The sequence below is a fragment of the Geotrypetes seraphini genome, chromosome 5, assembly GCF_902459505.1.
Source record: "Geotrypetes seraphini chromosome 5, aGeoSer1.1, whole genome shotgun sequence".
NCBI lineage: Eukaryota > Metazoa > Chordata > Amphibia > Gymnophiona > Dermophiidae > Geotrypetes > Geotrypetes seraphini.
This window is the reverse complement of record NC_047088.1, coordinates 102,193,436-102,205,882: the sequence shown is the minus strand read 5'-3', so window position 1 is coordinate 102,205,882 and position 12,447 is coordinate 102,193,436. Positions and strand designations below refer to the sequence as shown.

The following is a 12,447-nucleotide window of genomic DNA, read 5'->3' as shown; positions in this document are numbered from 1 at the left end:
ATATATACATGTACTTATTTTATACCTGGGTAATGGAGGATTAAGGCCTTCTAATAAACTGTGGTAGAGGTTTGTACTGTGGCCCAGGGCACTAAATTCTCCTATGCTGCTCCAACACTCATAGAAATTCTATGTTGGAGCATTTAGCATCCAGGCCACGGTAGAAACCTCTACCTCAGCTTAGTAAAAGGAAGGGTAAGTGACTTGCCCAGAGTCACAAAGAGTAGTACTAGGATTTCATTCCATAACGTTAAGGTGATGAGGCAGCAGCTCTACCACTAGGTACAGTATGTGATCTTGAGAATAGACAAAAACATAACATACATATATATATATATATATATATACTTGGTTGTTTCTTACCTGTTGTATCCAAATTTAATGACAATTATTTAAAAAAAAAGATGAGTCTTGTGAAAGACAGGAAAGTCCAGTGAGGTGCAAGAAAAAAAACAACTGCTACAGTACAAAAATTTTCACCTGATCGTCTGAGTTCACCCTTATTTATAAAACATATATAAAAATTAAATACTGTACAGCTCCTCAAAATAAATAAGAATAAAATAGTAACAAGAAAAAATAACGATAATCTCTCATTTCCTTGGGTGTGTGAGATATCTTTGAAAGAGTGTATAAGACACTTTGCAACCCCACAAAAACATGTAGTAAAAATAAAAATAATAAACAATCAACATAGTGATAGCCCCCTGAGAAAGGGGGAGGGGAAACATTCCATACAGTGCAATATAAATAAAAATATAATCCCTTAAGAATTCAAGACTAAATCTGTCTTTTGATTAAATACGGCAATTAATCTAATTATGCCGCAGTTAATAAGAGTTATTAAGTTAAATAATTAGTTTCTGGGACTGTCTTCCCTTGCTCCCTCCCCCACCCCCTAGCACCGAAGCGAACACTTCCTTTTGTTGTTGCTAGGAAACAGGAAATGTGCAGCACGTAAAAGTGTCCCCCGCCATCTTTGACAGGAAGCGTCATTTCCTGTCTAAGATGGCGAGTCTGTCTGCTTTTTTTCCCCCCAAAACAGCACTCTTCAAACTCTGCATTTCACCCCACTACTAGCTCAGGAGTTCGGTATCGCGCTTGCTCTGGCCATTTCGTGGAACTGGTGGTAGCACATCATTCATAGTGTTTGTCAGCTGTTTCTAAACAATCTTGAGCAAGCACGGCTTCCGTAGTCCTGAGTGTTCTCGCGATAATTGTAAGGAAACAGGAGTATTGGTACCTTCAAGTAATTGAGCACAGATAGCGGAAAGTAGGTCATTAGGGAACGGGATAGGTGGGGTGGAGGAGTTGAGGAAAGGGATTACTGAGTAAAATGGCTAGTAGTCGGAACTGGAGAGCAAACGATGGGCTGTAAAGTAGGAGAGAAAAGTTGGGAAACCATTGTCTTGAAACTGTGTTTACTGGCTTCTGCTTCAGTCACCTTTTATTGAAGACTGGTGGTGGAGATGACCATGATAGCGCTCAGGAGACAGGACTGTTGAAATCGACTATTTGCTTTTGTTGTGAAGTTTTTTTTTTAATTAAACACATATTAAACCATTTTTGTTTTAATCTTTTAAGTTTAACAAATCAAAATAGCATCTTGGAAGAGATTCGGGAATCATTAAATAAAACTATTGTTATTCTGAGACTTTTAATTACTCGTGTGGTAAAATCATGTTCTCTCACAATGTTTGTCTTTATTTACCTTGTCCAAGATAGAAGTTACGCCCTCTTCCAGCCTCAAAGATGGCTTTACCCTGAATTTGGTAGAGTTGTTACTAGTCCTTTCCCCTTCCCATGCTCGACAACAGGCGTTCCTTATGAGCTGTAGGAAACACTTTTATTCCCAAAATACTGAAATTTCTAGTAAGGATGTGAAATCCAGGACTCACAAGAAAAGGTTATACATATATACACTTTCCTCTTTGTTAGACCAGTTTGTGCTGTGAATAGAATAGAGAAGCGAATCAAACCACATCCTCTTCCTGTTTGCCTACTCCCTCCCCGGATCCTAGAGTGAGCCTTATTTCGCTCCTCCTCGCTGCTACAAACGTACGGAAAGGGTAGGAGTTGGTTCAATCAACCACAAAGGAGGGAGGAGGACAAAGGATCCCTTTCCTTAAAAAAAAATAAAAATGGATGCGTTAATATTAAGCTCCTAACATAACACTCCAATTTTGCATAATAAAAAGGAGGGGCAGGGGCTATTTGTCCCTTCTTTGCCCACCATAGTCTCTGCATTTTTTTTCTGAGTGCATTGGTCCTAGAGCCAGCCATTTTCCTGCTTTGTTTCATTTTGCGCTTGCAAAACGTTCCACGGTTAAAGCACAGTTTTTTACGTCAGATGCCTCAAGAAAAGAAATAATCCCACCTCTTACTGAAAAAAATGTGTACTGTATAGCGAAAAGAAAAATTGACTCTTGGGATAAGGTAAGCCCTTTTCTGTTGGTTTTGTGCTTTTTGTTTTTTTGCAGAGGCATTTCTGGTACCACTGAACAAATTGCATCATCTATATTAAAGCCATCTTTGTAAATACAGATTTTAAAAAAATATGGCTATAAATGTAATTTTGGACATGTGATTACTACATTTCTAATCACCTCTGGTCCTAATGCTAGCCATGTTGTGTCTGTCTCTGTTTTAATAAATATTTTCTTAGTCATATTTTTGGACATTCGGGATTCAGTGTAAGAGAGGGGTTACATCTGTACTGTGCTTCTTCCTCAAGATATGTACTCTATGTTTTGAGGTTTATGGTCTTTTAATAAAATTACAGGTCAAAATTTTCCTTTTAGGTCCTAGAATAATTTACTGCCCTCCCTCTCTATTTTAGCAAGAAAGATAACTTTTTGTGATTCTTTATAGAAGAGATGCTAACTTCTCACAGCCCAAAAGCATAGAAATTAGAAGCCACAGTATCAAATAGCTATTTTTTTATATCATATTGCAACAGTTAAAAGCATTATTAGTAATAATAATAATAGTAATAACTTTATTTGTATACCGCAATACCACAAGCAGTTCAGAGCAGTTTACAGAGGAAGAGACTGTACATATACAGTGATGTTACAGTAAATATTATCAGGTACATTAGTAAAATATTTAAATTACATTGGAAGTCGTAGAAGTAGTGTTAACATTTTAGCTTGTTTAGAAAATCTGCCATCCCTAGAATGTTGCTTCTGCAGGCTCACAGAACCCTGCTTACATATCTCCCTGAAATATATCCTGCTTATCAGAGAGGACAGGGAAGGAGTGCTGGAGCTTGATTATGGGAGTCCCATACATCTTTTCCTTCCTATACATATAACCCCTCATTACATATCTACTGCTTATATACATCAGCTATGATCCCACACATACTGATTGCTCCAGAGATCCCCTCCTATATGTGTGTCAATGAGAAATGTTCTTAAACACTTTATTGGCAGCTGAAAAACCTCCATACATACGAGAGACACCTTGGGCAAAGTCCCCATGTGACCTCTAAATACAGAGTCAAAAGCTGGGTTTTTATACATTTCAAAGGCACACAGTACTCTGTAGTTAATTACAAGCATTCTCATTTTTTCTTAAGGAAGATGCAGGTCTTCCCATGAAATAAATGATTTCCTCCTTTCTAGTAATCTTTGACCTTGAGTTTTGGCTCTTTGTTTTAAACCAGTGGTTCCCAAACCTGTCCTGGGAGAACTCCAGCCAGTCAGATTTTCAGGATATCTACAGTGAATATTCATGAGCTAGGTTTCCAGTGCAATGTGTCTAGTAGTCCTGAACCGTATAGGGTTATGCATTTGAACCCTCAAGTTGCTTGAAGAATGCTGTCAATCATTTTTGAACTCCGCCTCCTTCTCAGTTTTGAACTCCTGCCCCCTCAGTTGTTTGTTTGTTTTTTTACTGCAAACAAGTTGTTCGGAAGTGTTTCTGCTCTGCAGCAGAAGTGGTCCATAAATTGCACCTGAGAGGCAGAGTTCTTTTCCATTTGTCCCAGCTGTACTCCTAAGCTGAAGCAGGCAGGCACATGGCATAGTGAATAAAACTATTATGGCCTATGGGGAAAATTGGAGGGGAGGTCTCTAAAAGCGAAATTTGAAGGCTCTGCATTCAGAGCCAAGGTCTCCGCACCTGTAAAACCCCTTTTCCTGCATTTTTTTAATACTTCAGGCGAGTCCCCATGGGCCATTTTTGGTGCAATTTTGCTGGTGGTGGCCATCTTGCATTTTAAACAATCTTTTTTTCTAAAGCCTCCATCTGCCTCAAACCCCCTTGATTTTACTTAAAATCAGTAAGGATGGACCCCTCAGATCTTCCTACCCCTGTATCATGCCAGGTTTGTGGGATTAAAGTTGCTTTGTGGCACATGCTTGCCACACCTGACTGTTTCAATTCCCGGCCTTGAAGGAAGACAAAGAGCCCCAAATGCTCCTATCTGAGTGAATTATATAGTGGATGCTCTGTATGACATCGTCAGTCATGAGCAAGGTGTCAGCCTATGCTGTCTCCCTGTGGAGGCTCTGGATCAGACAGTAAGGAGATTCTGCCTATAAAACCACATTGAGCAAGCTTCCCTTTCAGGGGCAAATGCTATTTGGCAAAGGTCTGGATGACCTGATGGCCAGGATCATGGACCGTCTCCTTAAGCCTTAGCGGATAGCAGACCCCGGATGACTTGGGGTCCTGGACTTGGGAATTTTTGAGGCTCTCGAAGATTCTATCCTTATGCGGGAGCAAAGCGGATGTCCTTTCAGGGGTCATGGCAGAGGCTTATCGGGGCAGGAGACAGCAATCCTCTGGGTTTTGCCTCTCTTCCAGCCTCCAAGAAAGCACAATGATGCCAGGATAGGGATCATGCTCCACCCCCCTCCAGATAGGGAGCAGGTTGTCGGCCTATTGGTCGGTCTGGGCTCAGTTTGGTGCAGATCGTTGGGTCCTTAAAGTTTGAGAAGTACACAAAATCAAATTTTGTGTCTTCCTTCAGGACCTTTTTGTAGATTCTCTAGTCGGCCAACTGGAGAGACCCCTTGGAGTCCAGGCAATGGTGCAAAGGCTACTGGATCTTGTGCTGTAGAGCCAGTACCAGACAAAGAATTTGGCTTGGGCAGATACTTCATATACATCATCATGCCAAAGAAAGGCTCAGATGACTAGAGGCCAATTCTGAACCTTAAGTCGGTTGATGCTGCACTGAAAGTTCTGCACTGAAAGTTCTGCATGGAGAACATAAGAATTGCCGCTGCTGGGTCAGACCAGTGGTCCATCATGCCCAGCAGTCCGTTCATGCGGCGGCCCTCTGGTCAAAGACCAGCACCCTAACTGAGACTAGCCAAACCAGCACACTTTGTTGTTCAGCAGGAACTTGTCTAACTTTGTCTTGAATCCCCATGAGATGGATGTCAGGCAGGAATTGCTGCACAGAGGGATGGGAGGGACGGCAAGCTGCCGCACAGGGAGATAGGAGAGAGAATTTATTTGAATCAAATCAATAGGCTGAATCAATTCAGTAGGTCATAGTGGCAGTGCCGTTGAGGGGAATCTCTTGCTTCCCTCAATTTGACGGAAGTCTATCTCCACATTTTCATATTTCTGACCCACAGGAGGTGCTTACACTGCGCTGGAGCAGCTTTTCCAGTTCTCTGTGCTCTCCTTCAGCCTAGTAACAGCTCCTCTCGCACCTTTCCTAAGGTCATGGTGGTGGGAGCTGTGAAGATGTGGCTTAGGAGGTTAGAGCACCTGCCTTGACAGCCAAAGGTTGGGGGTTTGATACTGGGCAGATTAGTTGTTAGCGTACCTCCGCAAGGCAAGGTTTCAAGTGCACCCATATTTGGACGATTGGCTATTCAGAGCCCCGTCTAGGGAGGAAGGAGAACAGGCAGTTTTAAGAGTGGTTTAAATCCTCCAGGACCTGGGAATGGATAGTCAACTTTAAGAAAAGTCTGTTTGGAGCTCACCCAGTGTCTGGAGTACCTGGGAGTTTTGTTCAACATGGCCTTGAGAAAGGTTTTTCTTCCAGAGCCATCCAGACTGAAGTTCCAGAAGCAGATTTTGGACCTGCTACAGAGTTCGACTCCCATGGCGTGGCATTAGCTGCAGGTCCTAGGGTCAATGGAGGCAGCCATAGAGATGATTCCTTAGGTGAGAGCACACATGAGACCTCTCCAAGACACCCTCCTCTCTTGCTGGTCTCATCAGACAGACTTGCTTCAGCATCCGCGTTCATGGCTTCTGGAAGTGAAGTACAGCTACAAGCAGCTCTCTCAAGGAGCATGCCTCTCCTCTTGGGAAATAACTAACGACTGATACCAACCTTTACGGTTGGGGAGGTCATTACAACGAATACCCAGTTTAGGGTCTCGCTGATCACTAGTTCAGCAGAAGTCCATAAATCACCTAGAACTCGGAGCTATTCAGCTAGCGCTGCAGGCCCTGGAGAAGTCTCTGGAAGGCAAGGCAGTCAGTCTTCTTGGACAATGTGACAGTGGTGGCCTATGTCACCAGGCAATGAGACATCAGAAGTGCCCTGTTATGTCTAGAAGCTCAACTCCTCTTTTGGTGGGCATAAGCTCATTTGCAGGTACTCTTGGCCACGCACATAGTGGGAGTGAAAAATATGCAGGCTGACTTTCTCAGTTGGCAGACTCTTGACCCAGGGGGAATGGTTACTGTCCCGTGCCCCCCCCCCCCAGATGTTTAATTCCATTGTTTGGCAGTGGGGGATGTCCACAGATGGACTTGATGGCCTCAGTAGAAAACACAGTTGGCTTGCTTTTACGGCCGAAGATATGAGGCCAGATGTAGAAAATGACAAGGAGACCGTTTACCACAGTAAACCGAAAATCACTGTTCCCTCTAAGCTGAGCAGGAGTCCTCCACCCACAGTCTCACCAATAGAGGGTGCTGTTTTACTGTCACATTTTTCAATTGTGAGGGACATGCAAGTTCTGCAGGACTCCAGGGAACATACCTGTCCTTAGCGACTGAAAATATTCCACCCCCTAGTGGTAGCAATGCAGCTGGAGGACACCTGCTCAGCTTAGAGGGAACAATCTGCAGTAATGGGGACATGTGCAACTGGTTTACCCCAGGAATGGGGCAAGACCTTTCACCGCCCTGTGGAAGCGGTGTAAAGTCTTGCTCCTGTGGTAAAAAAATCACGCCCATGTCAGACTTGGTATCTCCTCCCCAACTCCTCTTGGGCCTATTTTACCTTCAGGAGCCAGCCATGCCACGATGAAGACAGAAGGAACCCAAAACCTAAGCCTGAGACCAATGTGATTTCAAGAATAAAATTACCAGACAACAAAAGGTAGAAATTAAAAAAAAAAAAAAATATTTTGTGATTAGAATATTTCAGATTTGAAATATGTATCCTGCTAGAGCTGGTATTAGACATAACTGGGAACCGCAAAGCTCAGTTTGTGCTTCTTTAGCTTCCAGCTGGCTTAGGGCTCTCTCTCTGACCAGGGGGCAGTTACTCTAGTTGCACTCCCCTAACACTATTCCTGCCATGTGTGACTGAAGTATTCTGTTAGCTTGATTTTTCTATGTAGCATTCCGTAGTAATTTGGTTTGTTCAGTTTTCACAATAGTAGAGGGAATATTTGGGTCATTCCATGTCAAGTGATCAGATTCTTGGAAAGTGCCCTGTATGACCATCACGGATTTTGATGAAACTTCATATGCAGAGTCCACCATGTCTCAAACGAACTTTGGTAAAGTTTTAGTTTCGCCTGTGGAATATTTGTGGAGATATAGCCATTTGTTTGACCCCATACCACAATGAAATACAGTACGACAATGACATTCTGACAACTTTGAGACACAATATCTCCCGAGCTGTGTTTCCAAAAAAACTGAAACTTAGCTACCCTGCACAACTTTTTGAGCTCTGTTCATTGCTACCAATAACAATTTTTGCCGAGCACTGATTGAATGCCTGAATTACAGTAAACTTGGTCGAAAAAATTAGTGCTCCAAAAAAAGTCAAAGTTTGACATTACTTAGCTCCCACAATAATTGAGTAATAAATGCGAAATTTGGCGCATAATGTCTCAGTACAACGTTGTTTTCAAAAGTACAATTTCAACCTCCAAGCTCTTTCCATTAGTTTACAAATTAAGTGTAAAGTTGCTAATTTGTGTAAAAAGGCCAAAAATAGGGTATTTTCAGCCTGCTTTTACAGAAAAATACCTTTTAGAAATTCTTTCAAATCAGTCTCATTAGAAAGAGCATATTTTAAACCCCCTAGAAAAGTGGACTTCATTTTTCAACGCAGGTAACAATGGCTGAAAAAGGGGGACAAAGTTGGGAGACGTTGCCACGGCAACAACCTCTATTTCAACATAGTTCTGTCATTTTTAAAGTTACAGTTTTGTATTGACGTAGTATTACTACTACTCTATTGCGTTGATCCATGGTGACATTGTCACTACCAGTTCAAGAGTTTGAACTGGCAACCCCATCGCCATAGGGGTCACGCCCGATAGCTGTGCAATACCAGCCACGGGTGGGCCACTTCGTCCAGGTTCCCAAGCCTCGCATTTAGTTTCTTTGTCAAGGTTCCAAAGCCTTTTGTTGGTATCTTTCTAGTTCCAAAGCCAATGATTAGGGTGTCTTATCCTAGGTTCCCAAGCCTAAATTGGGTATCTTATATGGTTCCCAAGCCGAAGTGAAGTCCACTTTGATTTTAACTGCCAGCAATCTTTATAACATTCTGTTAAATTTTTGAGCCACTTTCTTCAATGCAGTTTCTGGAAATTGATATTGGCGGCCGGATGATGTAACTGAAGGGGCACAAAGCATGCAGATGAGGTGTTGCTCTGGAACCCAACAAACGTCTTGCCTTTCTGGCCAATAAAACGAATGAGCTGGACCGTGAGGATGCATAAATTTTATCAATGCATCATTTTGTTCAATTGAGACTTCAACAACGTTGCCTATCCACCATTGATTATCGTAAGTACAGGCAACGTAGCAACCAGGAAAGATTTCGGACACTTTCAAATTTGGAATGGCAGTATCAGAAATTTTGGCAACAAAATTTATTGTGTCATTTGAAACTTTGCTGACACGAACCGAGTTTGAGCCGACTGGTACAAATTGGTGGTGCTCTCTGGTACCGGCTACTGTGCTGCTTTCATGCCATCTTTCTTCTTGAAACTTTTTGCTTTCTTCAATTTCTTCTTTTGGAACATAAATGTATTTAACTCCGTGTATATTTTGGTCACAAAAGTTAAATAGATCCTTTGGCGTTAATATTTGATCCGTTGATGGTCTTTGGAGGCTAGCCCGGGCAGCCAGTCGTTTAGTTGTTCCACCAACTCCATCGCAGGGTGATTTTCCGTGGCTAGTTCCCAAAAAATTCCATTCTGCCTCAATGTTGAAATCATTTCTGTGATTGCACAAATTCACAAAGTTCTTGTAGTTTTTATATTGTGCAGCTGAGCCGTCACTGAAGTAGTATATTTTGGTAATGTTTGTTTGAGTTACCAAAAATTCGATCAACTTTTGAATAAACACGTGTACAGATATCGTATCATGTTGCATATGATCAGAAATAATGCAACAGTTTACAACTTGCAATGTGCCCACTTCATTGAGGTAATATGCAACAAAAGCTTGTGAATTTTCCCAGTGAAAGCCTTGGGCGGCATCCTGTACAACAAATGAGTAATTTTCAGCGAAATCCATCAAAACGATCATTTCCGTTTCTTTTAAGCCTGTCTTCAACATCTTCAAATATTCACTTTGATGTTTTGAAATGAAATGGTGGCTTGTCAACTTCCAAATCTTGCTTGCAAGTCTTTCAATAAAGTTGTCCATGGTTAGTACGCTTGTTTCTAATGTTTCACGGTCAGCGTGAACCCATTGCTTAAATTCTATTGATTCTTCTGGATCTAAATCCTTGAATATTTCTTCCAGGTATGCTGTTAGTGCTTCTTCACCAGGGCAGTTTTGACATCGTTGTAGCATATAGTCCTTGACATTTAGGTCGCACACAGTTTTTTCCATAAGAACTTTGTAGTTCTCTTTGACATTGGCGCCTTGTAGCATGAGCTTTACATTTTGATGTATCGTGCAGACACACACGGAGTGTGCACCTGATGCACCAACGGTTACACACCACTTTGGCCTGAGCTCACATAATTTGGAAAAACCAATTTCAGTTCCGTATTTGTTACAGTACGCCACGTACAGCTCTTTTAAATTACACAACAGCAGCCGCTTTTGCTTTTGTACTTTTAAACCATTGAGGCGGACTGAAATGCAATCTTTTTTGCCAGGACATATTCTGCTGAATTCATCGTCTTCGTAAAAATCTTGAACTCTATTTGCAATTTCTTTTGGAAGGAACTTGCCAATTTTTGCATCAGGTATAGAACAAATGCCTTTATCTTTCTTTACTTTTTGGGCTGTTCTGACCATGCGCTCTGAAACGCCAAACTTCATTGCTGTTTCCTTTATTGACCAACTTTTTGGGGCCATCGTCAATAATTGAACTTTCATTGACCTGTTGGATATTGCAATTTTCGTTTTCATTTCTTCAATGAGGTCAGTGTAATCTTCACATAACTTGCATTCTACAGACTGACGAGACGGCCCAACTTCTTCAGCTGAAACTCCAGCAGCAGATGTAATCTTCTTGGCTATCACATTCTGCACACGTTCAATTTTTCGTATCACATAGCCGGCTTTATCTCTACTAGCTAACCTTCGAATTTTCAATGGAGAGGTTCCTAAAGCAGTCAAGCTTTGATCAACTGCATCGGAGATGCTGATATCAAAATCATCTGAAGATGAAGATGCTGCAGTAGCTTCACTCATTGAAACGTATTGGGCTTTGTACCTACTGCAAAGTTTCTGACCTGGCTTGATATTTATTTTTGCCACTTTTCTAAAATCATTAGACATGGCAAGATCGACTTTTAACAATCCACTCTGAACAATGTGATTTTTCTTTTCAAATGGATTACAATACGATGTTTGCTTTAATTCGTATTTGTTGAGATACTTTGCTTTGTGGTGGAGGCAGATTTGGTCTTTATCCATCAGTTCAACTTCAGAGCGCCGAGTGATAAGCAATTTTTCATCGGTTGACAAATTATGTAAAAAAATGAGCCCACATTTTTTAGAATAAAATGTGCCGTCATGACACTTTGACAACAATTTTTGCCCAATGGCACAGTCTGGCAGAAAAGGATTATTATTAGTCGATTTGTTGGCATCCATTTTAAACTGAATTAATAATAATGTGGATCTGAAAAAGAAAACAAGTTGTAATTTGTGATCTGCATGCAACAAAATTATCACCTCAATTTCTAGTTAGGAATAATCATTAATTAAGAACACTATAATTGTACCCAAAGCTTGAGTAAAAATAAACAGGGAAAAACAGTGTGAAAAGTGACATAATTGTAAGTCGAAACGTAGGCCGTTGCCATGGTGACATCTCCCAACTTTGTCCCCCTTTTTCGGGCATTGTTAACCTGCGTTGAAAAATGAAGCCCACTTTTCTAGGGGGTTTGAAATATGCTCTTTCTAATGAGACTGATTTGAAAGAGTTTCTGAAAGGTATTTTTCTGTAAAAGCAGGCTGAAAATACCCTATTTTTGGCCTTTTTACACAAATTAGCAACTTTACACTTAATTTGTAAACTAATGGAAAGAGCTTGGAGGTTGAAATTGTACTTTTGAAAACAACGTTGTACTGAGACATTATGCGCCAAATTTCGCATTTATTACTCAATTATTGTGGGAGCTAAGTAATGTCAAACTTTGACTTTTTTTGGAGCACTAATTTTTTCGGCCAAGTTTACTGTAATTCAGCCATTCACTCAGTGCTCGACAAAAATTATTATTGGTAGCACTGAATAGAGCTCCAAAAGTTATGCAGGGTAGCTAAGTTTCAGTTTTTTTTGAAACATAGCTCGTGAGATATTGTGTCTCAAAGTTGTCAGAATGTCACTGTCATACTGTATGTCATTGCAGTATGGGGTCAAACAAATGGCTATATCTCCACAAATATTCCACAGGTGAAACTAAAACTTTACCAAAGTTCGTTTAATACATGTGGGACTTTGTGCATAAAGTTTTATCAAAATCCGTGATGGTCATGCAGGGAGCCCTTGATCACTTGACATGGAATAACCCATTTGCGAAAGGGATATTTGTGTTTATAAAATGACAATTGTACAGAATAGTCTCTCTTTATAATTTAATAAAATAAGTTCAGTATAAAATCATAACTATTCAAGGCTTGTATGGGTGGGATCTGACAGTTTGCAGGGCGGGGACTGAGCTCACGGGAATGGGGCAGGGACAGGGTCTGAGCTCGCAGGGATAGGGCAGGGATGGGGACTGAGCTCACGGGGCAGGGATGGGGACGAGCTCACGGGGATGGGGCAGGAACGGTGATAAATTTTTTTCCCGAGTCATTCTCTACTCAGAA

The 12,447-nt window shown here is 41.2% G+C and overlaps 2 protein-coding genes across 3 annotated transcripts in view; one reads left to right on the top strand and one right to left on the bottom strand.

The window, feature by feature from the left end:
- Positions 1-906, bottom strand: part of LOC117360760 (zinc finger protein 646-like) — a 58,665-nt gene extending 57,759 nt beyond the window's left edge. Inside the window, exon 1 of the mRNA XM_033945077.1 lies at positions 364-906. The gene's annotated coding sequence lies outside the window, so the exon portion shown is untranslated. The remainder of the gene's footprint in view (positions 1-363) is intronic.
- Positions 907-1,002: 96 nt separating this feature from the next.
- Positions 1,003-12,447, top strand: part of ZNF668 (zinc finger protein 668) — a 28,039-nt gene continuing 16,594 nt past the window's right edge. The window contains exon 1 of one of the 2 annotated variants that reach the window (XM_033947176.1): positions 1,003-1,219. The gene's annotated coding sequence lies outside the window, so the exon portion shown is untranslated. The other variant, XM_033947175.1, reaches the window with a different exon arrangement.